The sequence below is a fragment of the Microtus pennsylvanicus genome, chromosome 1, assembly GCF_037038515.1.
Source record: "Microtus pennsylvanicus isolate mMicPen1 chromosome 1, mMicPen1.hap1, whole genome shotgun sequence".
Lineage (NCBI taxonomy): Eukaryota > Metazoa > Chordata > Mammalia > Rodentia > Cricetidae > Microtus > Microtus pennsylvanicus.
This window is the reverse complement of record NC_134579.1, coordinates 111,172,147-111,198,051: the sequence shown is the minus strand read 5'-3', so window position 1 is coordinate 111,198,051 and position 25,905 is coordinate 111,172,147.

Genomic DNA, 25,905 nt, shown 5'->3' with positions numbered 1-25,905 from the left:
ACTATTTCTGGAGAGATATGAATGAACATGCAGTTACCTCAGACAGAGGACTGACAACAGACCAAACTAACCATGTCACCAACGTGCAGCTTGGAGAACCAACGAGTTAGCTGGGGTTAGTTACAGAAGCGTGGGCATCCATACCTAGAAGAGCATGGCTGACACAGAAGCAACTGCATCCAAACCACTCCAACCTGGGCGCTGATGCACACAAGTTGTAAATGCTAGAGCTCCCTGCACAAGTTGCAGGCAGATCAATGGTTTGGAGCATCGTCTCTCCTCTATAGTCTTCACTGTTCTGATAATGATGTGAAGGAAGGGGCCTTGCATATCTGGTCAGTTTCAGGGACTTCCTGAGACTTTTGAGTTGTTCATTCTTAAGATTCCCGAAGGATTTAATGCTTCAACTCCAAGGAAATTGTGCAGCCTCTGGGGCTTGTCTTGTACTCTGATACTATACCTGTCTCTTTTAGTGTATCCTGGTGGGTCTAACCCAAACAACATAGCTTTCTTATTGTTCCCCATCACCACTGCCATTATCCCAGCCCAAGCCACTGCCACCTGCCACCCACCCTGGGCAGTCAAGCTCTTGATAGGCCTTCTGTGACTTTTTAGCTCCCCATTGGTCCAGTCTCTACACAACTGCCAGAAGCAAAGACCTGTATTTTGAGACCTGTATTTTACCATCTTAAGTTCACAAATTAAGATATTCACCTTTGCAAGGCAAGTTCCGGACCTAGGAAATTAACCTAGTGAGACCTGCAGGTTCCAGGCTTTAGAAGCAATTGGCATTTCCTTTGTTAGTTAAGAGTCACAGACCCTCAGTATTTCCTTATCAGGTAGGGATTTCTCCAGCCCCTACACTGCGGTTAGGTCAATGACATTCCAGCAGATCTGACACCCTCCCCTCCCCCTGTCTGTTTGCTATATAACAGCTCCTGAGAAATGATAAAGGGGCAGCTTGATCAGAAAGCCAGACTTGCTGTCATTTCTCCTGTCTCTTGTCCCCTTCATTCCTCTTCCTTCAGGTTTTATCAGGGACCCCCATTCATGTCCCACTGGCTGGGACACACAACTTCTAGTGTGATTCTTTCAAGCTACAAAACATGGCTTGAATCTTCTGCTTAAGATACAATATTATTAATCCTAATATTAAAAATCCCTTCACAATTCCATCATGAGGTGTATCAGACTCAGGTTTCTCTATCTTTTTTGATAAACACAGACCAAAAGCAACTTGGAAATCAAAGGTTTTATTTCATCATATAATCATCGAGGAAAGTCAGAGCAGGAACGCAAGATAGGAACCTGGAAGCAGGAACTGAAACCGAAGTCATTGAGGAACACTGCTTACTGGCTTGCTCCTCATTGCTTACTCAGTCTGCTTTCTTACACAGTTCAAGACTACCTTCCCAGGGGTGGCACCAGCCAAAGTGGCCAGGATCCTCCCCCATCAATCTGATGGAGGCAATTCCCTACCTGAGGTTTTCTCATCCCAGATGGCTCTAGCTTGAGTCAAGCTGACAAAAATCTAACCGGTACCACATATGGATGGATTTAGTAGTTTGATTCTAGGCATCAGTGACCTCTCATCATTTTGCAACTGAAACCTCTCAGTTTGGAAGCCCTTCCCCCATCTCTGCCTTCAGTCAGGCTTCTCCTGCCTCCCAGTGCGGTCCATGAGTGCTTGCACCAAGGCCAAGGTGAGGGCACAGATAGTTTCCCTCATCCTTCAACAGGATCATTTCAAAGAAAATAATTGAAATTGCTTTCCTGAGCTCCTCCTTGGAAATTTAATTTGCAAGAATTCATGTCTAGGAGCAGTGCACTTGAAAGAAATCCCTGAAAGGCTCTTGGCATCCTTAACTGTAATTCTTCTAATTTCCTGCTACAGATGAGGCCAGCACAGACTGTTGCCCACCTGACATCACAAACCTTTAAGAAGGGACCACTAGAGCCAAACAGTGAGGTCATTATGAAACGAATCACACACCCCTGCATGCCAGCTGGTGGCACCTTCTAGAAAAGAGCGAATAATTGGTAGTGTCCACGAGGAAAGAGTGATTTCTTAGAAACTGAAATTAATGCCTCAGTTCTCTTCCAAAAACACGCCTCCTACTTCAGATTCAATTCTTTGGAAACCGTAGTACAACCTTTAGAACTCCTAAGAGCTTGTAGGTTGCTGAATACTAACACGCTGTGCAAAACCAAAGAGTCACCTTTGTTGATGTATTCCCTGCTTTTCTCTCTCATTGCGGTGGCAAAAGTAACTCAAGGTTTGCTCTGGACCACAGTTTGAGGGTACAAGTCATTGTGGAGAAGTCATGGTGGCAGGAGTGTGTCAGCTGGTCACATTGTAGCCACAGTCAGGAAACAGAGAGAGATGAACTCTGAAGCTCACCCAGATTCCTCATCTTTATGCAGTTCAGGATGCCAGGCGACATTCAGGGCAGGTATTCCCTCTTCATTTAAACCTTTCTGAAAATATCTTCACAGGTACACTCAGTGCTGTGTCTCCTTGGTGATTACAATTTCAAGTTGACCATCAAGGACTGCCAAGACAGCTCTTCATGGAAGGGTGCTTGCTATGAAAGCACAAAGACATGAATCAGAATCCTCAGCAGTGTTGTAAAAAGACGAGTGTGGCTATGTACACTCGTTACCCCAGTGGCGCTCTCTCTCTCTCTCTCTGTCTCTCTCTCTCTGTGTGTATGTGATGGATGCAGGACGATGGCTGAGGAGTGATGGAGATGTAGTAAGAGATCTCTTCTCAAGCAGAATATGATAGAAAAGGGCACATAAGACCCTCTCTGAATATCCACACACACACCTGTTCACACACCTACACTCATGTATACCTATGCACCACATACATGCCTCCCATACATGCATGCAAAAGCAATTAACCTACCCTTTGGAAATCCATCAATGTGCATTTTAAGGGTCCTATGTAAACAGAGCAAACTAAAAGGAGTTTATTTGTTTTTTTTTTTGGAGGGGTGCTCTTCTAAAGAGGCCAAAGCTAGGGACTCTTCATTCCCAATGATGCTTCATGCAGTCTTGAGGAATGATCAATATAATCATATAAAACTGGGTAGCTGACTTCTGGGAACACCATGAGAGACAGGGCAGGAAGATGATAAGAGTCAGAAGTTGGGGATGAGTACTGAGAATAATGTTTCCTTGACAAGACAAGATCGTTGGGATTATGAACCTACAGTGGTTATGGTCACTGACACAAGATCCAATCAACACTCCAATATGGAGTGGGCAGGGACTCTGGAGGCCCTGCCCCTAGCTGAGACTCAGCTGGCAGTTGATGGATGATTGGGGAGGAAGCAGGGGAGTCTGTTTTATGAGCCATATTCTGTCTTGTATCGGCGTAAATGAATGCAGACAGATTGTAATAATATATACATTTTTAATGGGGAAATAGACTTACAGAACCATAGGTTCCCGCGGGGAACAGGAAAGCAGAAGGGGTGGTTGGGAGCACTCCTGCAATCTTTATAAGTAAAAAATATCCTCGGGGGACCCCACCCCCTGCTAGCAAGGTGATTGGCTGGGTCTCTCCTACACTGTCTTCCTCCAAATCACCCATTGGATAATACCATGCCAGGCAGCTCACTCTGCACCATAGGAGCTCACTATTCTTGTTTGTTTTGTTTCAATACAACCCCTTTGTGACCTGAATAACACTGTTTGGACACTGAAAATTGTATACTAGCTCTGTATCTTGAAGGAGATCTCAAGACAGCCTGACAGACAAGCAGGCCTGGGTGATGGAAGGAGAATCCAGCTCAGGACTCTAGTCACTGGAACCTGCTGGTTGTGTGTGTGTGTGTGTGTGTGTGTGTGTGTTTGTGTGTGTGTGTTTCTATACAAGAGCTCATTCCTTTCCTATAAAATCTGTATTTCATGCTAGGCTGCTAGCAGCTTCATGGCTTCCTCTGAAGCTCCTCTATCTAATGACGTCTCTTCGAGTTTGTTTTAATTAAACAGCTGCCAGTGGCTTGTTAGTCCTGTGGCAACCTGGTGCTTTATTAAATTTTAATTTAGCCCAAGTGGAATAAGATTTTTGTGCACAACAGAGCAGCGTTGTTAATGAGGCACAAGCAGGATCCCACAAGTTGCTACAGTGTTGCCCATTCAGGTACACAGAGGAAACTGGAGACCCATGCTCAATTAACTGCACACTGGAGCCGTCATTCCTGAGCTGAGAAGACGTAGGACAGGGATGCACAGGAGAAACACACAAGGGTTTTGTTCTTAGTTTCTCCTTCTGCTTCAGTTCCTCCCACTGAGTTGGGCTCTCAAGTGCTCTCTCTCCTCCTCTCCTTCTCCTCCCCTTCCCTCCCGTCACCTCCCCTCCAGTCCACTCCTCTCCTCTCCTATTTTTTCCTCTTCCATCGCCTCTTCTTCCCTCTTCCCTCTCCTCTTTCCTCTCCTCTCATCTGTTCTCCTCTCCTTTCCTCCTCCTCATCTTTTCCCCAACTGTCTGTCTGTCCCTCCATTTCTCCTGATGAGGACAGAATACAGACATGTTTGGTGAGCACTCCACCACTAAAGTTGTATCCTTAGCCTTGTTTTTTTTTTATTTTAAGAGAAAAGATATCTTAAAATTGTACTTTATGTGCATGGTAACTTTGCCTACCTGTATTTCTGTGCTCCATGGACATGTATTACCCACAGAGGTCAGAATAGGGTGACAGATTCCTATGACTCTAGAGTTACAGGTGGTTGTGAGCCATCATGTGGGTGCTGGGACTTAACCCAGGTCCCCTGCAAAAGCAGCCATTGCTGTTAACCACTGAGCCATCTCCCCAGCCTCCCCTTCCCCACAGCATAATTTTCACTTTAAATTTTGAGTCAGAATCTAATTAAGTTGCCTTTGCTCATCCTGTACTTGTGTTGCACAGGGTAACTTTGAACTGGTGATCCTCCTGCCTCCGCTTCTTAAGTAGCTGGAACTACAGGTCTGTTCAATGGATCTGGCTTCCTTTTGGTTAATCAGTCTCCATCTGTTTGTTGCTGTTCAAGATATTTTTTCCCCAATATCTGTCTGTCTGTCTGTGTTTCTGTTTGATGTTGTATTCTTTGTCTTTGTCTGTCCTTGAGCTTCATGCCTTTCCTCCATTTCTAATCACGTTCACTCTTCTCTGCTAATTGCTTACTCCTTCTGCTCAGAGCTATCTTCTCTCTAACTATGCTCTTGTTTTACATCTCCTTTTCATTAGCTTCCTTCTGTAGCTAAGTCCTGCGTCCTTTGATGTCCTGTATTACTGTTTTTCCATCTCTCTGTCTCTCCAGCATCTGTCTCAACATCATTATAGCTCTCATTCTCTTCATCCCTACCTCCACTCATCCCTCTGCCCTGATCAGTGTCTTCCTTCCACCTCTAACACACTGATAGATGCTGTTGGTCAGCTGCTGATGTTGGAGAATCTGAAAGCATCACTTCCCCATCATCATTACTTGGCCTAATTCAGAGGTTCAGTATGTGGTTTGTTTGGGCTTGCTATAGTTTTCTCCCTTCCTTAAGGCAAGCTGATTCAGTTCAGATACTAACCTTCCTTTACATGGCTATATATCTGCAACAATAGAAGTCATCTTTCTTCTCAAAAGTTTCTATTCAGTGGTTTGGGGCCATGAACAGAGTGTCCACTTCAGAATGGAGTGTTTAAGAAGCTAGAGAAAATACCTCAGTGGTTAAGAGTGCTTGCTTTTCCTCCGGAGGTCCTGAGTTTGGTTCTCAGCACCCATGTTTGGGCAGTTCACAACCACCTGTAACTCTAGCTTCAGGGAATCTGATGTATTCTGGCCTCCACAGGTACTCCATCTACTTGTGTATGCATGCATGTGTGTGTATTCATACACACGTGAGTGTGTTTGCTTTAAAAATTGGGTGTCTGCCGGGCGGTGGTGGCGCACGCCTTTAATCCCAGCACTCGGGAGGCAGAGGCAGGTGGATCTCTGTGAGTTCGAGACCAGCCTGGTCTACAGAGCTATTTCCAGGACAGGCTCCAAAGCCACAGAGAAACCCTGTCTCGAAAAACCAAAAAAAAAAAAAAAAAAATTGGGTGTCTGAGTGTGTAGGTTCATTCACGTTGGGTCTGGCTTTGAGTACTTTATGACTTTGTATCTTTCTTGGAAAAAGACATTTCATACTAGTTCTTTCTCAAAGTCTCTGCTTTGGCCTCAGTGCCTCCTTGGACTAGTCTGATCTTATTACCTACCACCTCCCTGGCTCATGTGCACATTATATTACTGAATCCTCTCCCCTTGAATTTCCCAAACTATCTTTTCTCATTATATTACTGAATCCTCTCCCTTGAATTTCCCAAACTATCTTTTCTCTTTACTCAACTATATGACTTGATTCTCCATTCCTGATCATTCAGACAGAGCAAGCCTGTAGGACACATGCTAGTATTTCCAACTTCACAAAGGAGAAAAGACACCAGTAGGTGGGCAGTTGTCCGACTGCCACAGAAAGATGTGGCAGAGAGCAGATTTGGACCATCTCTTCTGGCTCTCCCTGCAATGGTTCACCTTGCAGCCTGGCAATGCAAGGATCTGTGAATCCCTGTAGCTGATAAAGCAAAGCGTATGTGCTGGTGAGGAAGCCATCGGTTGGGAGTTAGGTACTGTGAAGTTCATGATGCTTTCTGCTCAGCAGCTCTTCCAGTGAGCTCAGAATGCAGAATGTTGACTTATGGTTGGCACCTTTCTGATTTTGAATATGAGAAAGACATTGAGGCTAGCTACGCCACAGGAGGGATTGTGTAGTGATAACAGCCGTGTAGTGGGACAAAAGCTCAGGGAAACAGGTCCTGCTCAGCTGGAGTGGAAGCTGAAGGGCCCATGACATCTCTGTCAGTCATCTCTGATGTATTTGCATATCCCTCCCACTTCCATTTCCCTCCTCATGTGGGAGAAATGGTCACCAGCCCTGCCTGAGGGGCCATCTCTTTCTAACAAAGAGGCAAACAGGCCAAAACTGAACCCTTTTCTGTCCTTTCAGATTCCACAAGGAAATGCTTTCTAACCTGTGTCAGGTCTTCATGTAGGAACCAATCAGTGAAATCCAGGAGGCAGGTGTATGATGGTTGCCAGGCAACCTATGGATGTTTCTCCTAGAGATACTCATAGGAACCCGACTCATCATCTGGTTATCTTTTTGGGACAAACTAAATTCTTTACTACAGAAACATTTCTTCTTAGGGATACTGAATCTGGAGTTCTATTGCAATCATAGACTATAAGTTAACTTCTATATTGTTCAGATTTTAGGTGGTCATAGATGTTACCCAAGTAACCCGATTGGATGGCTTTGTGGATATTCTGATTAAAAAAACATCCCTCTGATTTTATTCCATTCCTCATGTGTTTGGTTTGCCATCCAGAGCTCAAATGTTAAACTCATTGCCAATACTAGGAAGGAGAATGCTTTTGTGTTGTTGTCTGCCTCTGAGCACCAAGTGCTTGGAGTATCAAAGACAATATGGATCTTTGACAAACACAAAGCCAGGATGGCAATTGGTGATTATAAATGAACATAAACATGCTTCTAAGACCTCAGCTCAGATTGATACGAAATGAAGAGCTGAAGGAAAGTCTGTCTCTGACCCAGCCAAGATTCTGGAGACCTCTGTGCCAAGATTTGATTTAAATGAATCCTGCCAAAGGTGAGCAGAAGCAGGGTTTTGGATTTAAGAGCAGATGCCAGTGCAAGCCGTAAATGCAGGAGAAACAGAGAAGGCAGACTTAAGAGGACATACTTTGTTGAAAGCAAGACTAATCAGAACATCATACATTTGGCCAGGTTTTAATAACTGCCATTGCAAAGAAAGTCACTGTCTTTAGAGGTCCCATCTGGGACAGTCTTTATCGTGGTAATCCTCAAGGGAAGCTCTGTGGTTGGTGTGTGGGGTCTACAAAATGCATGTTGGCGAACAAAGGCTGCTTAAAGTATGTGGGGACTTCACCTGCTGTCTCCTGCTGTTCAGCCTCTTAATCACACTTCCTTTAACCCCCAGTGTCTCCCTTCAAAGAATAGGAGTTTGTTAAGTATTATGAAACTAACTCATATTAATAGAGTTTACTGTATTAAAATGGTTGCATTCTTTTATTTTTAGGAGTTTATCTTTAATTGTGTGTGTGTGTGTGTGTTTACCTGTGATGTCCAAAAGAGAGTGTTGGGTAATGTGAGTATTAAAAGTAGAACTCAGGTCCTCTGGAAGAGCAGTAAGTGCTCTTAACTACTGAGCCGTATTTTAGTCTTCTGGTTGAACTTTTATTTGGGTACTAATGCTAACATAGATCTTCCCCACCCCAGAAAATGCTAATTAAACCAGGCATGTCAGTGATACGATGCATTATTGATGCTATAACTCTATTATTAAAAATTGGCTAATCTAAAATATTCTGTGAGTTGATTCAAAATTTTGACATTTTTTTACTCTCTTGGATTAATTTAGAAATAATTTCAACGAGAATAAAAATATCTAGAGTTTGTTAAACCTCAAGTACTAGATTGAATAGATATGGAGAGAATGGACAACTAGGTCTTGTTCCTGATTTCAGCAGGATCGCTTTGAGTTTCTCTCCATTTAGTTTGATGTTGGCTGTTGGTTTGCTGTATACTGCTTTTGTTATGTTTAGGTATGTTCCTTGTATCCCAGCTCTCTCCAAGACCTTTGTCATGAAGGAATGCTGTCTACAGAGTTGAAAATGATCTTTACCAACCCCACATCGGACAGAAGGCTGATCTCCAAAATACACAAAGAAATTGGTCATCAAAAGAACAAATAATCCAATAAAAAATGGGGTATGGATCTAAACAGAGAATTCTTAATAAATGAATCTAAAATGGTTGAAAGACACTTAAGGAAATGCTCAACAACCTTATCCATCAGAAAAATGCAAATCAAAACAACTCTGAGATTCCATCTTATACCTGTAAGAATGGCCAAGATCAAAAATACTGATGACAGCGTATGCTGGAGAGGATGTGGACATAAAGGAACACTCCTGCATTGCTGGTGGGAATGCAAACTGATGCAGTCACTTTGAAAATCAGTATGGCAATTTCTTGGAAAATTAGGAAACAACCTCCCTCAAGACCCAGCAATACCACTTTTGGGTGTATATCCAAAGGATGCTCAATCATACCATAAGGACATGTGCTCAACTATGTTCATAGCAGCATTATTTGTCATAGCTAGAACCTGGAAACAACCTAAATGCCCCTAGGCTGAAGAATGGATAAGGAAATTGTGGTACATTTACAAAATGGAGTCCTACATAGCAGAAAAAATAATGATATCTTGAAATTTGCAGGCAAATGAATGCATCTAGAAAACATCATATTGAGTGAGGTAACCCAGACCCAGAAAGACAAATATAGTATGTACTCACTCATAAGTGGCTTTTTGACATAAAGCAAAGAAAACCAATCTACAATTTACAATCCCAGAGAACCTAGACAACAAAGAGGACCCTAGAAGAGACATATATGGATCTAATCTATATGGGAAGTACTCTCCTGTGTAAATTGGGAGCATGGGGACCATGGAAAAGGGTAGAAGGTGAAGGGGGAGGGAGGGAAGAGCAAATAAATCCCACAAACAAATACAAGTATTTGGAGTGTACTTATATAAAGGAAGACTGAGATATTTAACTGGAAATCAAAATGCTAAAATTATTTTTGCTATATTAATATTTTCATTAAAAGTAACACTTGTATGTGGGTGCTGTACAATATTGTCTTCAGATCATGATGGGGTCATTGCACTTATGTGCTCACAGTAGCTGGGGTTAGCTGCATGAGGCCTGCACAGGATTAACAGTCAAAACCTCAGCATAGAGAAGGGGGAGGAGCCCTCTAGCTCCCTACAACACCTCACTGAAGAGCCATTGGCAGCTGAAGGTGTAGCCTCTGGTAAGAATTCCATGCTCTAGTGGATGACCCCACACTGATGCACACAAAGGCAGCACTAGCTGCATTCAGCCGGTTATAAAACAAAAGACAGGAAGTTGGGAGCTGCTCATCTTCGGGGGGGGGGGAGCTGGAGAGGGAACTTGGGGTGGATATGATCAATTTCATTGTATACACGAAAGAAGTTCTTATAAATAAAGAAAAAAAGGCATCTTGCTCTTTATCATAAAGAAGCAGCATTGCTCAAGTTAACAGCTCCCTTTGAAGATGGAGATGTATGCACGGGTGTAAGAGGAACGGATAGCTCAAGGAGCTCCTATTCTGGAAGGCTCTTAGAGCACAAGTAAGACATCTTACTGTGTATACCTTGCAGTAATCTAGCACCTACTACACAGAAGGGCAGGCTGACTGGAAACGGCTTACAATGAGATACTGTACTGCTCAACGACAGATTCTGGTGGCACATGCCTTTGTGTGTGTGTGTGTGTGTGTGTGTGTGTGTTTTGAGACAGAGTTTCACTGTGTAACAGCCTTGGCTGTCCTGGAACTCACTCTGTAGAGCAGACTGGGCTAGAACTCACAGAGGTCTGCCTGCCTCTGCCTCTGAAGTGCTGGGATTAAAGGTGTGTGCTAGCACCCTTGGGCTAACAACATATTCTGACATCAGTTGTCTTTGTTGATCTCTCTCTGTCTCTGTCTCTCTCTGTCTCTCTCTGTCTCTCTCTCTCTCTCTCTCTCTCTCTCTCTCTCTCTCTCTGTCTCTCTCTCTCTTTGTCTCTCTCTCTCTCTCTCTCCCTGTATGTATGTATGTATATAGGTAGGTATATATGCATGTGGGCATGGAGGTCAGAGGATGACTTTAAGTGCTGGTCATCAGGAGCCTTCAACCTTTGGTTTGAGACAGAGTCTCTCATTGGACACAAACTATACTAAGCAGGCCAGTTAGTTCAGGGATACTTCTGCCTCTTTCTCTCATTTTACAGTACTGGAATTACAGAACACACTCTTGTGCTTAGATTTTTTTTTAAAAATATTGTTTATGTATGAGTGTTTTGCCTTCATGTATGCATGTTCTCCATGTATGAACCTGGTATCCTCAGAGAACAAAAGGGGTATTGGATCCCTGGGAACTGGATTGTGAGCCAACTTGTGGGTGCTGGGACTTGAACATGGGTTTAAAGAGAAAGTAGCCAGTGCTTTTAATCACTGAGTCATCTCTCCAGCCTCATGCCTGGATTTTTACATGGGTCATTTAATTCTGAACACTTGAGAGACAAGAACTTTACCAACTATTTCTCTAACCCTTGATAGACTTAAATCCTCTCTAAGTAGGTGACACAGTATTTAAATATAAACCTGGTATTCTATTTGTCTGAGATCATCCTGTATGTGTGTGCATACATTTGTATGTCCATATGCATGCTTGAGGAGACAGGGGATTCCTAGAGTAACATGGCTAGCTAGAAAGCTACATTGGCAAGCTCTAAATTCCACAGGGAGACCTTGCCTCAATGAATAAAGTTAGCAGTTGATCCACAAAGATTCCTGAAGTCTACCCCAGATCTCCATAAGCACACTTGCATGTGCACAACCAGCAGCACAAACAGGTTCACCCACACATTGGAACAAGTGCAGACACTCACATGCATGCCATGCACATGAGAAAAAGTAACTTTAACAACTCAGTATGTACTAACAGTCCTTCAAGCCCTTGACACACTGCCTGAAGTCGCTCTTTTGTAGCTGAGTCATGAAGGGGCCCAGTGACTACATGAGATTCTCAGCACATTTATCCCCTTGTAGATGCTAAGAGTTTAAATTATTAACTAATTTCATGAAAATAATGGCAGCAAGAGTGAGTTCTGCCTCAAGGGTCTCATGCCTGTTCTATATGCAGACAGCACACAATATCCAGCCAATCACAGGATCTTTAAGATAGAAATCAAAGTCCAGGTGATTTCTGAAGGTAGACGGCACCTGACTTAGCCTACTACCCAACATGGAGAGTTATGACTGTAGCTGTACCGTAAACCAGAGACAGTTCTCATAGAAGAGGGGGGAAAGAAAAGAAATAGTAATTTTTTGAGACCTAACTTCATCAAAGATCATCCTCAGAGAAGCTGCCATTTGATCTGACCAATTTCCAGGGTTCATAAAATTAAATGTTGGTTAAAAGAAAGGAAAAAGGAAAAGTAGCATACGAGCCATGTGTGCACCTAGACTTAATAGAATCCAGATAAAACAGGAGACTCTCAGTGACCAGCTAAGCTTGAATTTCAGAAAATCTATTTTCAGTTACAAATCTTGCATGATACATATTGAGAGCCCTTTGCTATTTCCTCAGAAGTCAAGTTTAACTGTCAGTGCCATCCATGTATTGTTATGGAGCAAGTTGTGACTAAATGAAGTGAACCTGCCAGTCACCCGTAGTTCATTTGCTCAGGGAACAGAGACAAGGGCTTCCAAGGACAAGCTGACATGTCAGAGGAGCCTGATCAATGGGCTCTGGGTTCATCTGAGAGATCCTGAATCGATACATAAGCCGGATAACTCCCCATGCCCATATTTGGTCTCCACAGGGACACACAGATGCAACGCAGGCCCCTGCAAACATGTGTGCCCTATACACAGATACTCATAAGCATACATATCACACACATTATACACTCTGAATGGCTAAGTGCTTAGAGATATACAGTGATGGGATGCATATGTCCTCTTCCCTTAGTGGTTCCTGTGCAGGCTTTTCTTATTGGCCAGCCATCGTCAGAGGATGTTAATTAATAGTATCAACCTATCTGTGCTATTTGCAATAATCAAAGGTAGGAAATGCTAGCACCTGTGTTTTAGGGGTGAGAAGTCAGAGGGACTGAGAAGGCAGGTGGCTTCCTCACACGCACACAGCTGGTGGATGTTGGGTCCAGGCTCCTACTTAGCAGAACTTCTGAGCTGAGCTCTCGGCTCCTGTTCTCTTACTTTGCCTTGTCATAGGGAGGAGCTTGTGAATGAAAGGATGCTGTCATTCTTGCAGCTTCCTAACAGAGGTGCCAGCTGCCAGGTGAGCTTCCCTCCCGCCCTTCCTTCTGCATTTATGTGTACATGTGTGTCTTTGTTGGGGTTTCTATTGTTTTGAAGAGAAACCATGACCACGGCAACTCTGATAAAGGAAAACCATTACATTGGGGTGACTTACGTTTTCAGAGGTTTAATCCATTATCACTGTGGTGTGGCACAGTGGCATACAGACAGACGTGGTCTTGGAGAAGTAGCCAAGAGTCCTACATCTTGACTCACAGGCAACAGCAAGTGGTCTCCAACACTGGGTGGTATCTTGAGCATATATGAGCCCTCAAAGCCCACCTCTACAGTGACACACTTCCTCCAGCAAGACCACACCTACTTCAACAAGATCACACCTCCTAACAGAACCACTTCCTTTGGGGGGCATTTTTTTCAAACCACCACAATGTGATATGTGGGTTTATGAGTGTTTGAAAGTTTATAGGCAGACATGTCTGTGTGGGCATGCACCGCCTCTATGTGTGCTGGTGGAGACCCAATATTGACATTAGGAATTGTCCTTGATTACTCCCTGGCTTATATACTGAGTCACGGTCTCTCAGCTGAACCCAGGCTACTCTGGCTCCTCAGCTTGGCCTAGGAATCCCCGTCTTTTCTCCCCGAGCATTTGAATTACAGGTGACTGCAGGTCCACCTGGCATTTACATGGGTGTTGTAAGGAGGCCCCACATCACATGGGTGCCAGGTATCTGAGCTCCAGTCTTCGCATGTGCATCTGAAGTGCTCTATCTACCAGGCTAGCTCCTAGCCTACTCTTTTCCTGATGTTTGTAACAACGAGCTTTCAGTCCCATCAACAGGAAGTCACATTTTCTTCTCTTTGCCAAGTGTCTTCACAAGAAATGCGAAAAACAATAGATTTGTGGACTGTTAATCTCTCCACGTCTCTCTGAAGAACCGGTGCATTTATGCTTTCATGGCTTAGTAATTATATTGTTTGCCCATAAATTATTGGCTTCCTGGGCCGCAGAAGCCTGTTATGTGATGTGAGATGGTATTTAACTCTTTTCCTTCTTAAGAAAGAAATGTGCATGAGATGATGCTGTAACCAGGAGGGAGCCAGGAAACTCATCTTTGAAATAATTAAATGCCTGGGCTCCTGACTTGAGCAGACAGGGCAGTAATGAGATGCTAAAAGCCTAATGAAAATATGTTAGTGTGTCCAAGTCTTCCCTGCCCCAAGGAAGCACTTTGTTCCCGAGTCTGGCTTACGAGTGCTTAAGGGCCATGTGTCTCTCCACGGCTGAGTGGTCACATGGAAATTTAAAGTGATCCTACTGTTTGCTCTAAAGCATTGGCTTTGAAATAACCTCCTTGTAGTGTAGCCTGGGTTAAGGCAGAACAGCTGGGAAGAGTTCAGTGACCAAAGCATCACTTTGGCTTTGCAGAGAGGGGGAGATTGGCAGGTGGTGTGTTTTCTGAAAGGCATCCCTGAAGAGGATGCTTTGAGTTACATGAACTGCGTCAAAGCACCGCTGGCGATTTCAGTAGAGAAGGAATAGCAAGGAGTAGCATCTGTCACATCTATTCGGCATCTCAGCATTAATTAGGCTCTAAGAGCCATGCATAATGAAAGCTCAAACCTCTGTAAGCCAAACAGGGGATTGGATGGGCCATGCAGGTGAGAAGGACTTGTAAAGAGAGCCACAGAGTTAGGACTGGTTTCCCGGGACCTGGTTGTTTTGTGCCCTGCAACGCTGCCTCTGCTCTGTCAGCCTCATCCTCAGCAGGCTCTTTTGTGCAGTGACCTTAGCAGGGGTTAGGGGTTACACCCCAGCTCCACAGCCAGTGGGGATCGTGTCTCTTCCCAATAATTTCACCAAGAATATACAGATGAAACACAATTGGGTGTGTGATCCATTTCTAAGCAGGTTCCACTGTAGATGTGAAATGAAATATACCAATTAGCCAGCCAAATGAGGTACTTCCTTCCATATATGGAACTAGATGAGGGTTCTGTTTGAATGCCAGAGAGACAAAGAAATGACAGAGAAGGCTAACGCGATTGATAAGCCTGCTATACAAGCCTATGTCCACTTTATGTTGAAAAGAGATTCCATAATGTTGTCGTCTGACCTTCACACATGTGCCATGGTAGATGTACACACACACAGCACATACACATGCATACCACACACCACACACACAGACTACACGCATGCACACACACACATACACACACCACACCACACACAGAGAGATAAAAGAAGACAATGAGGGCAAAATGACAATTGTCCCTGTCATAGTGCGCTTCAATGGTCAACTTAACACATAAAGGAATAGAGAACCTCAACTGAGAAATAGATTCCCTCAGACTGGCCTATAGATAAGTCTGCACTTTTTTTTTTTTGGCTGATGACTGGTGTGGGAGAGTTCTGCATCCTGTGGGTGGGACCATCCCTGGACAGGTGGTCGTGGAGTGTATAAGAAAATAACCTGAGCAAACCATGAGGAGCAAGCCAGTATGCCGCACTCCTCCTTGGTGCCTGACTTCCCTCAGTGATGGACTGTGATGTGGAGATGTAAGCGAAACGAATCCTTTCCTTCTCAAGCTGCTTTTGGTCATAGTAGTTTCTCACAATGACAGAAATCACAACTGAGACACCGTGGCAGAGAAGATGACTTTCTACAATGAAGGAGACCTAAAGAGAGGGAGATGAGAGCAAGATGAAAGAGAAAGGAGTCACAATGATTGCCTTGCCCCAATCTCAAAGGTGCAACGACTTTGACACAAGCTAATTGTTGAGGCCCACTCCACCTCATTGGGCCTTTTCTCCCCAGATCTCCTGGATGCCTCATGCTTTTACAGTGTAGATCCCATCCAGGATGCAGAGACGTAAGTGAGGCTAAGTGTAGGCGAAGTCCTTGAGCCCAAAGAGTTGACTGTTGTTCATTAGGGAAACACATTAATCCCAGGGAAAAATCACCTTAGACACAGGAAGGGGGCGAGGTTTAGAGATGGGTTAATTTGAGCTTTCACCCTGTCTCAGACACCATAAGTGATGTTCTTCCTGAATGGAGCACCTGAGCCTGCCCTTCACATAGTTTCTCCCATGACAGCTTGCATGATCTGATAAACTGATGTCCAGGCTCCTACCTCAGTGCTTCATGCATCTTACCTCACTCTGCCTCGGGGAGCAATACCTTGAGGATCCCATCTTTCAGCCAGGGACGGAGATGCACAGAGCAGCGATATGTCCCTGGTTCCCTGGATGGCAGAGGCAGAGTAGGGGTGGGAAGCCCTGGGCGTGGGCTTGCACACATCATGTTAATAGAGGCTCCAGTTTCCCAGTGAACACAGCACTGTGTGCAGAGCTGAGCTGTTTGTTTCAGAGACTCTTTCACATCTTTGATTTCCTCCCCTTGCTTTTGAATTGTCTACAGAGTGACTTGTTTTAAGTAAGATCTGAGACGTTTGAAGTTATTGCTTCTCAGAGATTAAAACATGCTCTCATTTTCTCCCAGTGCTGTGCAAATGACTAAATATGAATTTCTTTATATTAAGAATTAAGGGCTATGCAAAGAACATTGTAAATAGAACTTGGAAATCGTTTTCTTTCAGCCCGAGATATGTGCATCAATAGAGGCAGAAATGAGAGAGAAAAATCTCTTGATTAAGTCCTGTTTTTTCAAGGAATGAATGCAGGTAATTCAGTTAGTTCAAAGATTTTTTTATTATTATTGATACATATCACTTACATAGCTAAGACGTTATTCCTGGCACTACTAGCAGGGAGGAATACAAATCACATTAGTTCTGAGAACTGCACAAGGACTACAGAACAAGGGGACACTCGGCGCCTACACTCACTGCTTATTAAACAGGGGGAGTCTCCGGTTTCCATCTTCAAGTGCGCGGGCGGCCTGCAGAAATGATCAGCGCTATTCTGTTCCCACTCTTCTTCCCTCTTTTCTATCTACACTGCCTAAATTGCTGTTTGGATTTAATTTGCCATTGAAATCGCACCACCACTTATGGTCTAAGCTATCTCGAAAAGAAAAAGATTCAGACTGCACTGAGCTTCTTTCTTTTAATTTTTCTGCCTCCCTCAAGTGTCGTGTTCACCTTCCTAAAGACTGGCACGCCCGGGGAAATAAGCCAACCAAAGTGTCTTGTGCTATTCACTGCTCCTCAGGCCATGATTTTGAGCTCTGAATGATTTTATTTTTTTCAAATTAAACCTTTGATGTCCTAGCGCCTGACGATTTAGGCTTCAGTTTGAGAGTAGCTGTTGTCATTAACTGGGGTCTTCAACATGGTCATTTCAAAGCAAAGATGCTTCCAAGCCTCAAATGACAAATGCAGTGGTCTCCCTCTGTCCATGGGGCTGAGTTCCATGATCCTTGTCGGTGCTTGAAACTGGATAGAAGTGAAGCTTGCGCACACCTTGTTTGTTCCTACTTAGACATAGCTACGATAAACTTCAATTTTATTTTTAACTTGGAAGATAGCTTTCCTATTCTTCTTTGGGATAACCAACTAGGCAGTCTCACCATATTTGATCTTTGAGGTCATTATGAAATAAAACAAGAACTCTTTATTTAGAGGCTTGTGATGTTTCCACAATGGACATCCAGGGAGAGTGGCTCAGCATGGGGAACACTGGTGTGCACACATGAGGATGTGAGCTTGGTGCCCTAGAACCAACATAAGCCAAACATGACAACACACATCTGTAACCCCAGGGCTTCTAAGGTGAGATGGGAGGCGAGAGATAGGGGAAATTGCAAAATTTCAGTTTCTCTACCTGGCACGTGGCATCTCTGGCTTCAGTTCGCTGCTACTAGCTATGGTAGTTTTAGGCCCTATTACTTTACCCCCAAACGATCCATGACCCTGTATCATATTTCGAATGCCAAGGAGGATCTGTCTTGTATGCATGTGGCATCGTATGGCTGCACAGAAACCATGGAGACTGTCATTACATGGACATCCTTGTGAGAGAACAGGGTCACTCCAACCCGTGGGAGCCTATGACCCTTCTCTTTCCTCCAGCCAGATCCCAAGGCCACATCATCTATCCAGAAGACTGACCTCACTTCCAAGTGTCCCCTCCATCCCTTATTTTCTTTAGGTTTTCTCTCTCATCCCTCTTAAACGTTTTATGACAGGTGACATCATTTCGAGTTTATGGACAATGAAGTACCAGCTCTGAGGGTTTTTAGCTCCCAGTGGAAGTGGGTCTTGAGTTTGAGTTGACCTTTTGCCAGGATGCGTGTTCTGTTGGGTTTTGTGTTTCAAGTCACCCATATCCAACAAAATTTATGAAAGACAATGAGCATCTATCTATCTATCTATCTATCTATCTATCTATCTATCTATCTATCTATCTATCTACCTACCTACCTACCTACCTACCTATCTATCTATCTATCTATCTATCTATCTATCTATCTATCTATCTATCTATCTATCTATCTATCTATCTATCTATCGTGGCAGGGTCTCATGTATTCCAGATTTACCTCAAAATTCCTATATACCCAACAGATTTCTGGTTTGTCTGTTTCTGTTTTTCTGATCCGGGCATTAGAAATGGGTACCACTACACCTGTTTTATGCATTGCTGATGAGATGGAGGGTTTCGTGAGCATGAATTCCAGGCAAATATTCTACTGTGTTATGTCCTCAGCCCTCAGATTTTTTTTAAGTCAGGTGTATATGTGAGCATGTACTTGCCACAGTGTACCTGTGGAAGTCAGAGGGTGACCTCAGCTGTCAGTCTTCGTCTGTTTGAGTCAGGGTCTGTTTTTCACACCTGCCTATACTAGGTCATTTGCCCTATACACTCAGGGATTCTTTTGTTTCCTTATTCCATTTGGCACAAGAGCATGGGCATTCCAGAGGCATGTTCCTGCATCTGTTCCAGGAATTTGAACTTGGGTCCTCACCCTTGCATGGCAAGTGTTTTACCCACCAAACTGCCCCTCTCCTTTTCCTTCCAATTAAACTGGAGATGGAGATGCTAGTTCCTTCCAGCACGTAGATGATGGAAGGACTTGGTGATTTGGTAAACTATACTTAATTTAAAAAAAAGTTATGTATAAACATTTTGCCTGTGTGTATATCTGTGTATCATGCATGAGCCTGATGACCAAAGAGGTAAAAAGAGGACATTTGATCCCCTGGAACTGGAGTTCCAAGTGGTTGTGAGCCTCCATGTGCGTGCTGAGAACGGAACCTCATTCCTCTGCAAGAGCAGCCAGTGCTCTCAGCCGCCGAGCCATCTCTTCAGCCCTGAACCATAGTTTTATGGAAAGCTAGTAGACTGTGGTTCCTCTGTGTTGTCAATGAAAACACAACCATGAGAATCTTCTTCTCTAGAAAAGGCTCATAGGAGCACAGCAGACTTATCCCCTCCCGGGACAGTCGCTTCTGATGGTTTGGTTTGGAAGTCCCTCCCCAGATGAAGATGGTACCCTTCAGGTTGAGTCCCTCCCCAGATGAAGATGGTACCCTTCAGGTTGAGTCAGTTCTGCCTTATTCACCAGTTCACTGAAGAAGCAGAGATTTGCACCAATCTATAGGATTTCCGTGATCAAGGTCTGTTAGCCACATGAAGCCCACAAATTAAAGAAAAAGCAAACATCTTGTCTAATCAAATAATGCACTACTTAAAGTTAAATCAATATGCCAAGATTTTCAGGCTGAATTAAACATGAATCCCTAATAGAGTTATAGCAGGCAGTCGGGCCTAATGGGTCCATAGTTCTGAGATTTAACTACAAAGCTAGGAATGCAATGAGGACGAGGACAGGGATGGAGTAGAAGGATGGAGGAAATGCATTCGACATTTGCTCCAGTGTGGGAATGTGTAAACGGAAATCAATTTGCTTGAGCACATCCCTCCTGCCCAGGAAGTATAGATGTGTGGCCTCAACCTTTCTTTATTCTTCTCAGTATTTACTCCCCTCAGGGGGGTGGGCTGAACATTTGGCTTCAGTGTGCAGCCTCAGGGAACGACCTGGAAAAAAAAGGGAATAGGGAGTAAGAAATGGCAAGGTCATTTTAACCCACTTTCCAATGAACACAGGCAGGAGGATGTTTGTGTGTGTGTGTGCTTGCGCGTGCATGCCTGTGCATGTGTGTTTGTGTATTTCTTTGGAATACGAAAATATAATATGTTTTTTTATCAATTTAAGTTTAGAGATCCTTAGAGAGGGATCTTTGGCTTAGCTCTGTTTGCTAGCCCAGTCCCTACGTTAATGGGTGGGTGGATGGGGCAGGGATGCTCACTGAGGAGTGTGGGATGCTTCTTGAGGTATGAGTTGTCCATAACTAGAATAAAACAGGCTATAGCATACTGGAAGCAAACAGACACAGCAATGGGAATCCTTCTGTAAAAGGTTTTGGCTTGAAAAACCAATAGAAGGTTTACCCTATTTCCAACATTAACTAACCCCCAACCTGAGAAAACTGGAAAGACAGACAGGGTTTCAATTTATCAGAATACTCTTTGAGAGTTTAGTTTTAGAAGAAATGATGGTTTAAATAAGACAGCGCCGTTACTGTCACAGGATGACATATGATAGAGCCTGGAACCAATAGCCATTGTCTCATTTCTCCAGTATAGGGGATCCGACAAGCCTGAGTCAACTCCTGTAGGACCTGTTAATCATTCAAAGCATCCGGATAGTTAATATCCAGTCCCAAAAGGAAAGAAGGGGGCACAATTGTTTTGTTGTACAAAGTTTAGCTAATGGAATTAAGGAAGATGATGTGTGTACACATGGCTGTGAGCACGTGAATGCTTAGATTCCAGAAGATGGCTAGAGCTGTTGACTCTCTCATCTTCTCCCCATTCCACCACGCACCTCAGCTTTTCTCTCAGCTAACCTCTGACTTGTCACTAGTGGGCAGCGTGGGACTTTCTGACTGGAGTGGGGAGAAGCATCTGAGTCACGGTTGTGTGATTTCCTTGGATAAAATGTTACATAAAATGAGTAAACACGTGAAAAAGAATTAAGGGTTGGTGAGATGGCTCAGTGGGTAAAGGTAAATTTGCTGCTGAGCCTGGAGACTTAAATCTGACCTCTGGGACTCTCATGACAGAAGGACGGAAGTGACTCCTGAAAGTTGTCTTCAACTTCAACAGGTACTGTGATTTGCATGAATGTGCATGCATGCACACATGAACAAACACACACACACACACACATACATAATGAATGCAAACAGAAATAGGTTACTTGAAGTTCAATGTTGGGACTCCAGTTCCAGATGGACTGCAAGCTGACAAGGATGATTGCCTTTTGCTATTTCTTGTGGCATATTTGTTTCATGTTAATAGATAGATACTTGACAAGAAGTTTTCAGGGAACTCTATGTCCTCTGGGAAAGACATCTTGGATCTTGACCAAGCAGATGCCAATCACGTGTTTATGGATACTGTTGAGTAGTGTCTTTCATTGTATGCTAGTGTGATACTATGTCTTGTCTTCCCTGGCTTTGTTCAATTCTTGTCTTGATTTGCCTTATAGATGCTCTGTTGTCTGAAATGTAAGCCAGATATTCCCTTCCCTCCCAAGCTGCCTTTGGTTAGCGTGTTTTTATCATAGCAACAGAAAGCAAACTGCAACCGTGTTCAAATGAATATGTGTTTACACAATAAGAAAAGATAATTGTCCTTATCCTCGCAGAAACCTTTCCCAGATGGGCCACGCTTGAGGAAGCAGTCATTCCAGTGATTTGTGTCTGGAAGGCACATGATATGTTAATTTGCAGAGCGTCTGACACGTCCCTGGGTGATCCATCCATCACTCTGAAGCCGCCATTGACTTGAGGATTCCTGCTTAATGTATGATTAAATGGAAGCCCCAGGAACACAGATTTCCTCTTAGTAAGCATCATGGAGGGCTTCAAACAGATGGGGTTCTAGAAGTCAAAGTACCACTTTATGATGCTCATGGCCTACACGAGTCTCTCATTCAGGATGAATGTTTATTGATTTCCTCTTCTCCCCAAAGAAGTAGGAGTGGGATTTAATAATATATTGATGTCTAACTCAAGTGACCACTATTGCACAAAGGAGTCTTTTGTTCAGTTAATGCCCAGGGTGGCAGTAAATCCAGAGAAGCCTGGGAAGTAAGCAGCTTGGGATCTCCATCCAACATGCGTGATGCCACCAGTGATGGCTAATCTTGCTTGGTTTCAGATGGCTACATCTGGAATCAACCCAAACCCAAGAGCTAGGCATGCCTGTGCAGGATGTTCTTGCTTGGATCATTTGAAGTGAGAAGATCCGCCTTAAGTCTGGGTTATTTGAAGATACGCCCTAAATCTGGGCTTCATTTTCTGATGGCAACTCACATAAAAGGAGATGGGAGAAGGGAACTTTTGCTTTTTGCCTGCTTGCCCCCACTCTTGCTGGCAAGTTCATCTATCCTGCTGCTGAGGCATTCCTTTGCTGGTGTTAGAACATACTTCTTTGGGAGTCCAGAAGAGGCTGGAGACAGCACAGTTCCAGGAATTCCCTGGGACTTCAGCGTTAGATTGGGACTGATGGCCCAGTCTCGAGTGTGAGAACAACTGAACAACTGCCTTGGCCTTCCTGTAGGGAGGCATTCATTACTCATTATTGGGTTACATGGGCTGCAGCCTGTGTGTGTGCATATTTATAACACACACATATGCACACACACGCAAGCATGCGTGCACACGCATGCACACACACACACACACACACACACACACACACACACACACACACACTTCTATCATTTTGTTCCTTTGAAAACCCTGACTTATCTACTCCTTTATTTGGACTCCATGTCCCCAAGAGAGAGACCCCTTTTCTCCAACAGGAACACACCTCATGCTGCAAAAGGACACTGAAGAAGTTTATCTGGGATGGGCAGACACTCTGCAACCCGATTACATTCCTTAGGGTGAGTCTTGACTCCACACTTCAATCTCCAGACCTCTTCCAGACACTGAAATCCCCTTGGCTTTGCTTCACCGAATGCTCCCTTATCTCAACAGTAATTATTATGAACACAAATGGGGAATCTCAGATACAACTCATTGCATTTTATCCCTATAATTACTTTAGAGATTCCCAGTCCTTAGACATTTTTCTGTGCTGTATTCAAAAATGGTTATCAAATCCGCAATCACCTTTGATCTTAATTAATAATTTTTCTGTTTTCTATTAAGCAAAGTGCTAATGCGTCCATAATGAGTGTGTATGTTTTATATAATAGGTTTATAATTATACACACACACACACCCCTGTATATTTTGTTTAGAATGCTTTTCTCCATATTCCCTGAGATAGTTCTCAGATCCTTAGAGAACACTGAGTGGTTTCAAGAATGTTCTATTGATTGGTGTATTTCCTCTCATCCTCAAATTCAGCCTCTGTCACCTGCATTGAGAAAATGCATCTGGGCCCTTTGAAGGGGTTTCCAGTGTGAGCGGGCCCAATGCTGAGCCTTGCCAGGAGAGGGCACTAGAGAGACAGGCGCGTCTGAGAGGGCACTTCGCTCCCCTGCTTGCCTCCTTCCCAGTAGATGCCTGCCTGGCCTCTGAGCCCTGTTTACAGGGTGCCGGCAGCTTCTCCAGTTTCCACTCACCCCCCGCAGGGAGGGTGGCTCCTGCCCACCCCTACAGTGCATGGTGCTCAGACACCCACAGCAGCCTGCGACTTCCCTCACTTCCCCTGAGACTCTTTATGTGGACATCCTTGCTGGCGACTGGTCACAGCTCTCATCACATGGCTGCAGGGCTCCGGAAGAGGTAGGCAGCCCTTGGGTGAGGGGTTCCCACACACTTCTGTAGTTCCTAGGCCTGGGCCTTTGAGCACACCACCCCGCTAGCCTCCCAGAAGCGGTCAGCTAGCTCTGTTTTTATTTCTTGACAGCCCTCTCTTATCATTTTCTAGTTTACAATCCCGGACATGGGGATGAGGCTTTAAATCCTTCAAACATGCTTCTCCAGGCAGCTGCTGACTCTGTTAGTGTGACCTTCTCAGCAGGCACGACTTACACGCTTGGTCGTTTGTCTCCTCTGTTGTTAGACAGCAGCAGTCAGAGGAGGGACGAGGAGCCAGAGGATGGTCTCAGTGGTAGGAAGGGTCCATGGGCGTCCTTAGCTCACACCGACCAAACCAGACTGCCCTTGACTGTAGACTCATTTATGGAAGCCTGCCAATCACAGGATCAGAAAAATTTGCACACCCCGTACACCTATGCTGCCACGCTAAGCCCAGCATTTTGTCCCCCTCTTATACCACCTTCTATCTAGTTATTTGTTTTTGTTGCTGAAAAGTTTCTGCACCCCATAAGCCTCTCCACTGACACAGCAATTCAAACCAGACCAAATCAAACTGAATTAGAAAAAGCCCAAGTTTAATGGGTCCAAAGCTCCTGGATGATTTACTGGACCCCCAGAGAGGAGATGGGGAAGAGAGGCTGAAAAAGCACATGTCTTTTTTTCTGGGGAATAATCTTGAGCCTCTCTTGGAAAGGAGTCATCATTTGGCGGGTTTTCTGAGATGCAGCAGGGTTTGGAGAGAGATGGGGGTCGGGGTGGAGCTTCCAACAAAACAGTTGTGTATGTGTATTTAGGTATATGTGTATTTACGTATTATGTATGTGTGGGTGGGGTGTGTAAGTCAAAGGGCACTGCAAGTGTCGTTTTCAGATATTATTATATTATTCCCCTTCCTTTTTTGGGGGGGGGGCTTCAGTGTCTCTTTCTGATCTGAAGATCACCATTTGCTGTCTTAGCTAGGCTGGCTGTTCAGGGAGCTCCCAGGAGCATCCCTTGTCCACTGTACCCAACCCCGACATAGGCATGTTCTGCTTTTATGCACGTGCTGGGGATTTGAACTCACATCCTCTTGCTTTTGCAGCAAGTATTCTTTGCCACAGAAATCTCCCAGGGAACTAGGATAGGAAGGTAATAAAGACCTTGTGGCCAGGGGAGGAGGATCAGGTAAAGTTCTAATAGAACACAAATGATATCCCGGGCTGCCACCCTTGTGGATGGATATCACAGAGGAAAATAATATTCTCCTTTGTTCTCAACCAGCTATGCTTTTAGGTTGTTCGTAGTTTATTTTTCTAAACCAAACCAGCTCTATGATTAATATTCTTGTTGCTATACTTTGTACATGTTCATTTCTGTTTCTTCAGGCTACAGTCTCTGCTTGTTTGACAGGGTATTTGTATTAAAAGTCTTTCAACTCTTTATGTATTGTTTCTTAGCACTCAAGAATCTTGAGGATACGGTGTAATGAATGATCCCCATGTCTAGCATCCTTCCCCTCACACTCTCTCTGGTCAAAATTTTGCACATTGTGGGGACGAAAAAGGTTACCCTGTGGCCCTGGCTCTGATAAATTGCATTTGCCTCTTTCCCAAAGGAAATATTAGTCTTGATGTTCAGATGTGGAATTACGATAAAAGGAGACAATTTATTTATCAGTGCTTTTGAAACATGATGCTGAAATGAAACTCTGAAATTATTTTTGCCAGTCTATATGTTTCTCTTCACTTTCCCCAAACTCCAAGTTAAAACAAAATAAAGCGTACTGTCAACTTGATAAATCACATCTCAACAGCCTAGTCTGTGTTTCTTTGATTACGAATGGGATTAAATGTTTTTTTTTTTTTTTCCTGGAAGAGTGACAGAGCTGGTCCGCTGTTTTGTGAAATCCAAATCCGGTCTTTCTGTGTGTGTGTGTGTGTGTGTGTGTGTGTGTGTGTGTGTGTGTGGTGTGTGCCTGTCTCTATTTGTGTGTCTCTCTCTTTTGTGTGTGTCTCTGTCTGGGTACATGTTTATGTGTCTCTATGCCTTCTTCCATCTCCTTCTATACTCTGTATGTCTGTGTGTATGCGTCTTTTGACTTTTGCAGCATATCTTGACTGATTTGGGTGTAA